The sequence below is a fragment of the Protobothrops mucrosquamatus genome, unplaced genomic scaffold, assembly GCF_001527695.2.
Source record: "Protobothrops mucrosquamatus isolate PMUCROS unplaced genomic scaffold, P.Mucros_1.0 scaffold10, whole genome shotgun sequence".
NCBI classification, from domain to species: Eukaryota; Metazoa; Chordata; class Lepidosauria; order Squamata; family Viperidae; genus Protobothrops; species Protobothrops mucrosquamatus.
The window spans coordinates 4,129,971-4,140,128 of record NW_015386397.1 but is presented as its reverse complement, the minus strand read 5'-3'; positions in this window follow the sequence as shown (position 1 = coordinate 4,140,128).

The window sequence follows — 10,158 nt, the reverse complement described above, 5'->3', positions numbered from 1 at the left end:
TGAGGACAAAAACTAAAAAGATGGAAGGAATATATTGAATAACTTTTTGAGGACACTAGGGAAGATATAGATATGTGAAGTATAAAAACTGGACCAAACATCACCATGGAGGAGATTGAACATGCAATAAAAATAGCAAAAACAAGAAAAGCCACAGGACCTGATGATATCCCAGTAGAAATTTTAAAATTGCTGGAAGACAATGGGAAGATTTTTTTACTGCAGCTCTTCAATCGAATATATGAAACAGGAAAGATACCAAATGATTGTGAAAATCAACCTTTGTGACAATCTCCCCAAAAATAAATGTAAAGAAGTGTACTGAATACAGAACAATAAGCTTAATGAGTCATGCCTTGAAAATATTCCTGAGAATAATTCACACAAGAATATACAACAAAATTGAGGAGCGTCTAGGTAACACACAAATTGGTTTCAGAAACAATCTTGGTATACGAGATGCACTATTCAGCATTCAAGTTCTTGTACAGCGTTGTAGAGATGTCAATCACAGTGTTTACATGTGGTTCATTGATTTTGAAAAAAGCATTTGATAAAATAAGGCACAACAAACTATTAGAAATCCTGAAACAAGGGTGACTAGATGACAAAGACATCCAAATCATAAAGAATCTATATTATTAAATTAAATTATTATTATTAAATTAAATTTATATCCCGCCCTTCTCCTTGCGGACTCAGGGCGGCTGACAATCGATTAAAAATACACAAATGACAATTACAGGATTAAAATTAATTAAAAAGAAATATTTAAGTATAGTCTAATTAAAATATAATTAAAACCCCCTCTAAAAATTACCCTAGGCCAGTCCTGCAAGCTGGAACAACCAAGTCTTAAGGGCATCAGGTAGCAAATGTGAGACTAGGCCAAAAATACTCAGCTGATGCAGAAATATGAATATGAATTCGGAAGGAATACCATTAGAAAAAGTTGAAAGGATCACGCACCTCGGTTCTAATTTACATGAAAGTTGGGACATGACCACTGAAGTAAAGACAAGGATAAAAAGGTCTTCTGCAGTCACAACATAAGCCTAAGATTGAAAATCAGGCTTGTCAGATGTTATGTTTTTTCTATCCTGCTCTATGGAGTACAGAGTTGGTCTTTGACAGGAGGCCACCTGAAGAGACTAGAAGCATTTGAAATGTGGATTTACAGGCTGCTATTAGGTATAAACTGGGCTGACAAGATCAGAAATGAGGAGGTGATAAGCTGCCTGGGAAAGCCAAGGGAAATCATAAAACAATTAAAAAAATGAAAGTTAGAATATTTCAGACATGTGATGGAACACCCAGAAAAATATGGCATACTCCATTTAATCCTCCAGGGAAAGATTGAAGGCAAACGAGGTCCAGGCAAAAGAAGAACATCATAGCTTCAAAATCTAAGGGACTGGTTTGGACAAAACTCAGCAGCACTTTTTCATGCGGCTGCTGATAAAAAACAGGATCACCAATATGATTGCCAATGTCCGATAACGATATGGCACAAGAAGAATGAAAATTAAGAATTACTCCTGTTGCATGTATTTAAATGAGGCAACTGGGCTTTGGGATGCAAATTGTTTTCATTTTAAAAAGCCTTTTCTGATGTTATCAGGTATAAGTTCCAAAGTTTCTTTTCATTTGAAGTCTTATTGATAATTTCAAATCATGCTAATCAACTCATTGCTTCTGCATTACTCCCCCCTCCAATAACAATATATATCCAACAATATCCAGCTTTGTGAGTAGAATAGGAAGTGGAAGTAGATGTGGACAAGTCAAAATACTCTATTCTGGGTATACAGAGCATCAGAAAGTGGACTGTGATCCACAAAACCCTTGAGATAATAATTAGTCCGAGTACTAGTAGATCCTACCAAACTAATAATTTGCTTGAAAAAAGACTTGAATAATCACGGAAGCTAGATCAGCATGCTTATGCTTGCTTTCTAAAAACTATCTGAGGGAAAGAAAATCTATTTGGTTTTTTACCCTGAACAAAACTCTTGAGGCAACCTTTTTGGGTAGATTCCTTAATGTTATGTGGTTTATGCAGCGATCTGTTTTATTTTAAGAGCGGAGGAAGAAAAATACTGTTTTTGCAGGATCTCTTTAAAAAAAATGTAGGTACCTCTTGTTCTGTGACTATTTCCTGCGTGTGTGTGTGTGCGCGCGTGTGTCTGTGTACGCGCGCGCGTGTGTATGTTATCAGGAGGAGGAAACAGGAGCTGGAAGAACGAACGAGTACAGAGGCTATTCCAGGCTACCGAAGGAAGGCGGAGGCGGAAGGGGACCATTTTAAATCATTTTTTTTCTCCTCTGGCAATAGTGAGATCGCCCTTTCACCTTTATTTTTGGCCATGGGGAGGTGTGGCAAAGCTGCCTTAGGCCACAAAAGGTGAAGCCACCACGTGGGATGCGTTATGGTGTTGCCAATCTGACGGCGGCACATTTTGTGGTGTGAGACTGGGGGAGGAGAAAAGGAGAGGACCGCTGGAAATCGAGGAGGGATAAGAGCCCGAGGAAGGAACAGCAATAGAGGAAGAAAAGCACCGGAGAAGCCCCCCCCTCCTGCGCACCCATCTCCTGCAAGCACCTCCCCAAAACAGCCACTTCCACGGTGTACAGCTGCTAATGATGGATTTTCTTTGTCAAGCAAACTGGGAAGTGATGTAAGTCCAACCCCCATCTAATCAGGATCAGCCGGGCGAACGGGGAGGGGGTTTCGTAACGGAGCAGGGGAGCTTTTGAGGGGTCAGAGTGGTGCTGCCTCCCCGAGAATACCCTCGCTTGGGCTGCTGCCGAGGATGATGCCGTTGATCTCCCGGGAAATGGACGGTCCACCCACATGACATGACTCCCCCCGGGGGGCTGGGGGACATCGCCGGATAGCAAACTGCGCCCCGCTAGCCTCGGCCCAGCGCCTCGAGTCTCCGGAGAAAAGCGCGGGGGGGGGGGGGAAATGATGCGCGATTGTTCAGGAGAGAAGCGCTTCCTCATAGTTGTTTGTATCATTTCTCCGCCCTACCCCCTCTATAATATTGAACCCCATTATTCCCTTCCTTGGATTTCTTTCTTTTAGGATCAGTTCCCCCCTCCGGTTTCTCCCTCCCCAAAAAGATAGAAGGCTGAAACCCTCTCATCTAATATTTATGCTGACTATCCCTAGCAATGGTCCCTCTATCTAAATCAGTTCTCACCCCTTCCTCAATTTCATGTTACCCCTTCAACTTTGGTTTCCATTTTATATCAGGTTGTTGCTCCTGCCTTCCATCCTTTTTTTCCCCCTCAGAAGTGCCTATGATGTTCCATCCCCCCTTTGATCTCATTGCTGCCTAGTATAAATTAATGTTGTGGGGTTTTTTTCTCTCTCCCAATTTGTAATTGCATATCTTCTCTCCATTAGACCATGGGTTGTTCCCTGGTAATTGCTTTCTTGATCCATAACTTTTCCTTTCTATTTACCCTTCTCATCCTAGGACCTGTGTACCGATCTCCTAATCTAATTTTCAGTATTAAATTATGCTCTATTCTTAAAAAGCTCAATAATTTGGCAGCATCCAGGTTTGGAAATGTTGGAAATAAAGCAAGAAGAAGGTAGTCGGTATGGGATGGAGCCCCCAACTAAGGGGCCAATGTCATTAAAGTTATAGTTGTTTTTTAATGGAAAACATAACTAAGACATCAGTGAGATATATAATCTATTTTCTGGCCACTTTCCCCATTACTTGCCATGCTGATGGTAGGAACTGTGCTTCTACATTCCCTACTGTATTTATTGCCCTTTCCATCTGCTGTTCCTGTACTTTCCCTGCATGCCATCTGGGCTTGGTGCTTTCTCCCCACCCCCTTTCATTGCCTCCTTCCCCTTTTCCTAGTATGCCTGGCTTTTGTGAGTTTCCCTATATTTCTTAATGCAGACTGCACCTTCCTTCGATCTCATATACTATTTTGCTCTGTATCTTGACACTTAATCTTGGATTTGTTCCCTGCCTACCCTTCTAATTACTCAAAGTCAGGATGTGAAACTGTTAGAACTCAGATGAGTTGCCTTGAGTTCCATAATGGAAAAACATACTAAATGAGGAGTAAGTCGAACGACACTTCTTGTTGGCAGCTATGCTGCACTCCCATTGAATTCCAGGGGTGCTCTTCCCCCTATTCCACAACATGCAGCTACGCAGTGTTTCTCAACCTTGGCCATTTTAAGATGTGTGGACTTCAACTCCCAAAATTCCCCAGCCAGCATGGCTGGCTTGGGAATTCTGGGAGCTGAAGTCCACATATCTTAAAATGGCCAAGGTTGAGAAACACTGAGCTACAAGATGGATTGTTTGTTTGATTCCTCCCATTGCTGTCATAATACTTCCAGCAAGTTCCTTCTGCTTTTTCACTTGTTACATAATTTTTAAACCTATTCCCCATTCTAACTAATCAAATTCTATCTTATTAGGGTTTAGCCTTCAGACTCTGATTCTGAAAAGATGCTGAGAATTTGCTGAGAGTTGTTCTTGCTTATCCTGAGGAAATAAATGTGTGGCTTCCTTTCTATTCCATACCCCAGAGGCTGCTGTTGCCACTTATTTCACGGGTGGGAACTTGTAAGGAGGGACTAAGACAATGTGAGAAAAGTATGGGTGTTTGTTTTGAGTTCTTGCTCATCTTTTTCTCTGAGTTTGATGCTATCCACATGGTTGACTTTCCTATGAAGCAAAGGTGAAATAGTTGTTTCAGGAAGCCAACTTTAGATTTTATAAATAGCAGAAGGCAAGGAGCAAATCTAATTTCTAGAGTCTAATCTGGTGGGACAGCCCCTGTACAAGTTCTGTTGATGGGGCATCTATTTAAGGGCATCTCCTGATTCTGTTTTCAATTTGGATTATTTCACACAATATTGTGGGACATTTTTGCAATTTTTAGTGCCTAAATAGGTACCATAGTTACAGAAGTGATAGAACTGCTTCCATGTACCTAAAATTATGGAGCATTATGAATGGATTTCCTTATTAAACTTCTGGCTTTATCTTCATTTATTTATCTGTTACATTTCTGGGCAATCTACATAGCATTCAGTCCTTATATTTTTCCTGATAACAACGCTGCAAAGAAGATTGGCCTGTGAGGCAGTAATTGGTCTAAAGGCATCCTGTATACTTCCGTGGCTGAGGATGGACTCATAGCTGGGTCTCCTCCATTCTAGTCCAACACCTTAACCACTATATCATCCTATAAATGAGTAACATTTTTTGGATTTTCCACATGACTTCTGAGGTCATCAAGGATAACGAGCATGTTAGGCAGCACTGTACAAGCAACAAAATAATAAACGAGAACACAAGATTCTTCTATTTTACTTAATTCATTTCTTAGTTACAATATATTTTATTATATTGAAAATCAGTTTGCCTCTTCAGTGCATGTGGTTGGCAGCAGGGGACGGGAGTGTAGAGCAGCAACATCAGTTATGTACATGGTACTTCCATGTGAACATGTTGTATAACTTTATGATCATAGGAGAAATGGGCAATTGCAGTTTAATACGGAACTCTTCAGTTTAGTGCTTGGAGATGGAATGTGCTGCAGGATATTTTATCTTAAAAAAGTGTTCCCTATTATGACTACTTGGGTATGCCTTTCTCCATCAATGAGATGAGCTTATGCAGGCTAGTTCTTTCTCTCACATTTTCCCTTTGTTGTGTTTTAGTATTTTCCTTTCAGTAATCCTTGGTCTTCTGTAGCTATCTATGGTCAGCTATCTATCTCTTTATTGTAACTTTTTTTAATAGTAAACTTGTTCAACATTATAATTAAAAAGATAAAACTAATACAAGAAAAGAAAAACAAAATAATAAAAAGAAAAACACACAGTAAACAAGAAGAAAAAACATATAAACAAATGACTTTCCCTTTATCACAACAAATATAAACATTTTTAATAACTTATCATCTTTTTAAAATACAGCAAATGATCTCTTCTTCCCATATCCCATCTCTTATCTATAAAAAATATCCTTAAAACCTTGTTGTTCAGTCCTAGTCAGCCAAAGTCCATTAAGGGAGGTAAGTAAGATAACATCTATTTTAATCTTGATCAAATAAACTGACTTTATATTCCTTCCTTTTACTTTTAGCAATCTTTAATCCCTTCAAATAATGTCCTAGAACTTGATTTATTTTCATTTTTTTACCCTTCTCACAAAATTCTTCAAGAGTTTAACAAGTCTGTTTTGTAAATCCAGTGTAGAAAATTATCCAGGTTGCTCTTTTGATTTGTTATTTATATATCCCTTTTAATTATTAAAACATCAGCCAGTTTCATTTGTATATCCAGTTTAGCATATTTTTCTAAATCATTCTTGTAGCCTGTCATTTTTAAATCCAGTTTTAGATGTGTTCCTCTTCCACAACATCTTTTAAACATAGTCTATCTATAAAGGTAGACACTCTTAAAATTAACTTTTAAGAATTGTCCCCAAATATCCTTATGCTTCCCTCTAGTATCCAATCTTCAGAATCCCAACATATCATTTTGTAAACAATTCAAAACAACTGCTTTCCCATGGGAAGGATTTTTTAAATTAAATTCAAAGTCTTATTTCAAATCCATTTGGACCCTTCAAAACAATGTTCTCACAATTTCTTTTCCTGTTTATTAAAAAAAGAGCAAGTGTTTTAAAGTTTTTAAAACTTTTATTTATTTTTGCACAGTGTTGAAGGAAATTTACACAGTGCTGTAAAACCTGTCATTTCCAAGGTTCCTAACAGCTGAAAAGCAGTTAATGAGCAATTTTCAAAAGTGACTAGAAAAGGGAAATATGTGAACCTGGGCCGACTGTGGTTTGAGTGAAGATGTCATTCCCTTGTCTTCCAGAACTCTAAACCTGCCAGATATCAGTGTTTTGTGATCTCCTTCTGAGGAGCAACTGTCTGGAGCGCTTGTGGGAGATCTCAAGTCTTTTTCTGGAAAAGAATCTGTTTTCAGTTCAACATTGCTTCTCCAGAAGTGATCTTTACTGTAGCTCTCATTGACTTTTTGAGCAAAATTTTTCCTCTTGTTTTAATTTTATATGTACTTCTGCAATATTTGAGATTTCTACCTTTATTTTGATAATCTTCTGATTTTCATTGCTGTTGGTGTAGGTAGGAGTAGGAGGAAGAAACAAAGCAAGAATCATGGTTCTAAGATAATGGAGTTTAAAGAGGGCTGACAGAAATTCATGAAAGGAGCCAGCTATGACTAAGGCTTTTATGTCATATCCTTTCATCTGTCCCAGGGTAATCTTAAATGTTAACCTTTTGATTGTGTCACATGTGCTGGATATGGAGAAAAGGACTCATTTCCCAGTTGGGAAATGGGTCATTTCAGAACATCTATTGGCTGCTGTGTGTATTTAGTTGGCAGACTTTACCAACCTAGATTTCCCAATCCATATGGTTTAATCGCCAAATGTGCATTTCTTGTATGCCTATTTTCCACATTTAATATATAAATGGAAGGAAGGTCTTTGAACACAATCTTTGGAAGCATTCCTGGATTTTATCTGGATTTTTCCATCACATGTGGATTTTTATGTTGGCTGCAAATCTTGGCTTTCCTTTCCTTTTGTTCACTTATGCAAAACATCTTGTACTTAGAATATCAAAAATAAACTTGAATGTACCATGTAGTAAATTATTTGAAGTATACAAAGAAGACAGGTGGTTAATTACTGGAGGTTTATAGTACTTTGAGAAGATTTCTTATAAAATGCTTCTTTTAAGAAAACCCCCTCTTAGTCAATAGTGCCCTCTCTATCTATGATATATACATTATAGTATAGATGCGTCTAGCAAGGCTTTTCTGTATTCTAACAGATTATATTCTCCCATCATTTGCATGTCTGCAGACTCCTACATTCTACCTAAGTGTATAACCTGGTGCTGTCATGTCTTAAACACCAGCTGTTTTCCTTTCCTCTCCTACTCTTTTTCATCTTGTCTGGTGAAGTGTTGTTAGCTTGCATGTTATTTTAGAAATGAAGTAGGTTTTTTTATTTTTACTTCATTACTTTTATTTTGCTTTGCTTTATAGATTTATAAATGCAGCTTTCCTCAGGATACATCTTTGTACATGGCTGCCATTTTTCTGTTTCAATGTTGGAGAGAAGAAATCTAAGGAGTAAGGTTTATTCTAATCCAAAGATTAATCTGAGGAATAGGTTCAAAGCTATTCATATTGGAAGATGCAACATACACATGGATATCCATGTATTATCGGGATATAAATCCTCTCTTCTAAGTTTGAAATAAAACATTGTCTTGCTTAGATTTGTACTTTTCCATTTAAAAAAAAAAATCCTTTACCCCCCAGACATTTTCCCTTCCCCCATCTCTCTGATTCTCAATTATGTGTTCCTTGCAGGTATGGTTGGCTTTGCTTTAATTAAATGTATTTAAATACAGATCCCTATAGTAACTGCAACACTCCTTTACAAAGCACAATTTAAAAAATTGAATGATTGAATGGAAAAGGAAAATGACATTTACCTGCAGCAGAAAATAGCACATGTCCATGTGCATGTGCATGCATTTGTGCGAATACTAGAAAATATAAGTTTTAGCTGGTATTTTGTTTATTGAAACTACAGCTTTTCTTCTTACCTGGAATGACCTTGAAACTGTAGCATATTGAATTAGCTGGTTGGGTGTGCAAATTTAGATAGCTGCTGACTGCCAGTTGATTTAATTTGGATAGCTTCAGTTTTCAGAATTAACTCTTTAAGTTCCCTTCCATTACTGTCTCACCTCTATTGCCATCTGTGAGATTTTGCCAATGCAGCCAAGATAGCTCTGTACAATGTAGCTTTAGACAAGTTACCTGAGCTGAAACCTGGAGGGTTAATATTCAACACACACACACATGTTTGATGGCAGTGCTTAGGCAAGTTGCTTGGTTTCAGTTCCTGCGTGGCCAAAAGAACCAAGAATGACTCTTGGAGTTATAAGTACTGAATAGTTCCTTTATTGTTGTTTCTCTCCTACAAGCAGAATCTTGCCAGACTAAAGCAATTATCTGCAATAACTACAAGGTATACTCTGTGATGTATAAGGGAGGGTCCAATCTTGCTGTCTTCCTGCCTACCAGATATTTCAGGCTCTGCTGTCTTTTGCTCTCTAGGAATGGGCCCATCTCTCCTATGACTCCTGATTACATTCCACTACATCTCTTAATTTGTTTTAAAGCTGTAATAATAAATCTCAATAAATAGTAATATAAGGCATGGGCTATTCAACCATCTGATCTTTAGTTGATAATAATAAATGGATAAGAATGGTTAAAAAAAGCTGTTAGTAAATTTATAAGGGGGGGGGGAAATCTAGAATCAAATCCAACATTTTGTAAGAATCAAAAGATAGACGTAAGTCTTGCTCTTCCAAACTTTAAACTATATTTAAAGTTTTAAACTATAAAACTTTAAACTATATTTAAACTACTCAATGAGCAAAGCAAGAAATGCCAACCTAAACAAGAAGACTACAACACAATAGGGACCAACAGCTTCTAAAAAATATGATGACCTCATATATGAACATAAAGAAGAAAACTGATACACCCAAATCGAACACATTAGGGAACAAACAGCTTCAATAAAAAAATGAGCCTGTATATGTACCTAAAGAGCAAGATTGATGGAAACATGTCACTCTTAGAAGAAAGCAATCAAGGGCAAAGCCTCTACTATCTACTGTAGCCCACTCCAACGAAGACCCTCTGAAACTGAACAATCGCTTTCATAGCGTCCCCCTAGAACAGGGGTGTCAAACTCGCAATGACATGTGATGTGTCGCGATGTATCGTGACTTTTTTTCCATTGCTGGCAATGGGGTGGGCGCGGTTTCACCATGATGCATCCAGCCTGTGGGCCGGCAGTTTGACACCCCTGCCCTAGAAGAAAATATAAGACACTCACAAAAAAGCCGCTGGGGGAGATCATTCGTGGCTTTGGGGTGGATTTCCATCAGTACGCTGATGATACTCAGCTGTACATATCCACCCCGGGCCACCCCAACGATGCCCTTGACGTGATGACCCGGTGTCTGGAGGCCGTGAGGGTCTGGATGGGGAGGAACAGACTCAGGCTCAACCCTTCCAAGACCGAGTGGCTGTGGCTA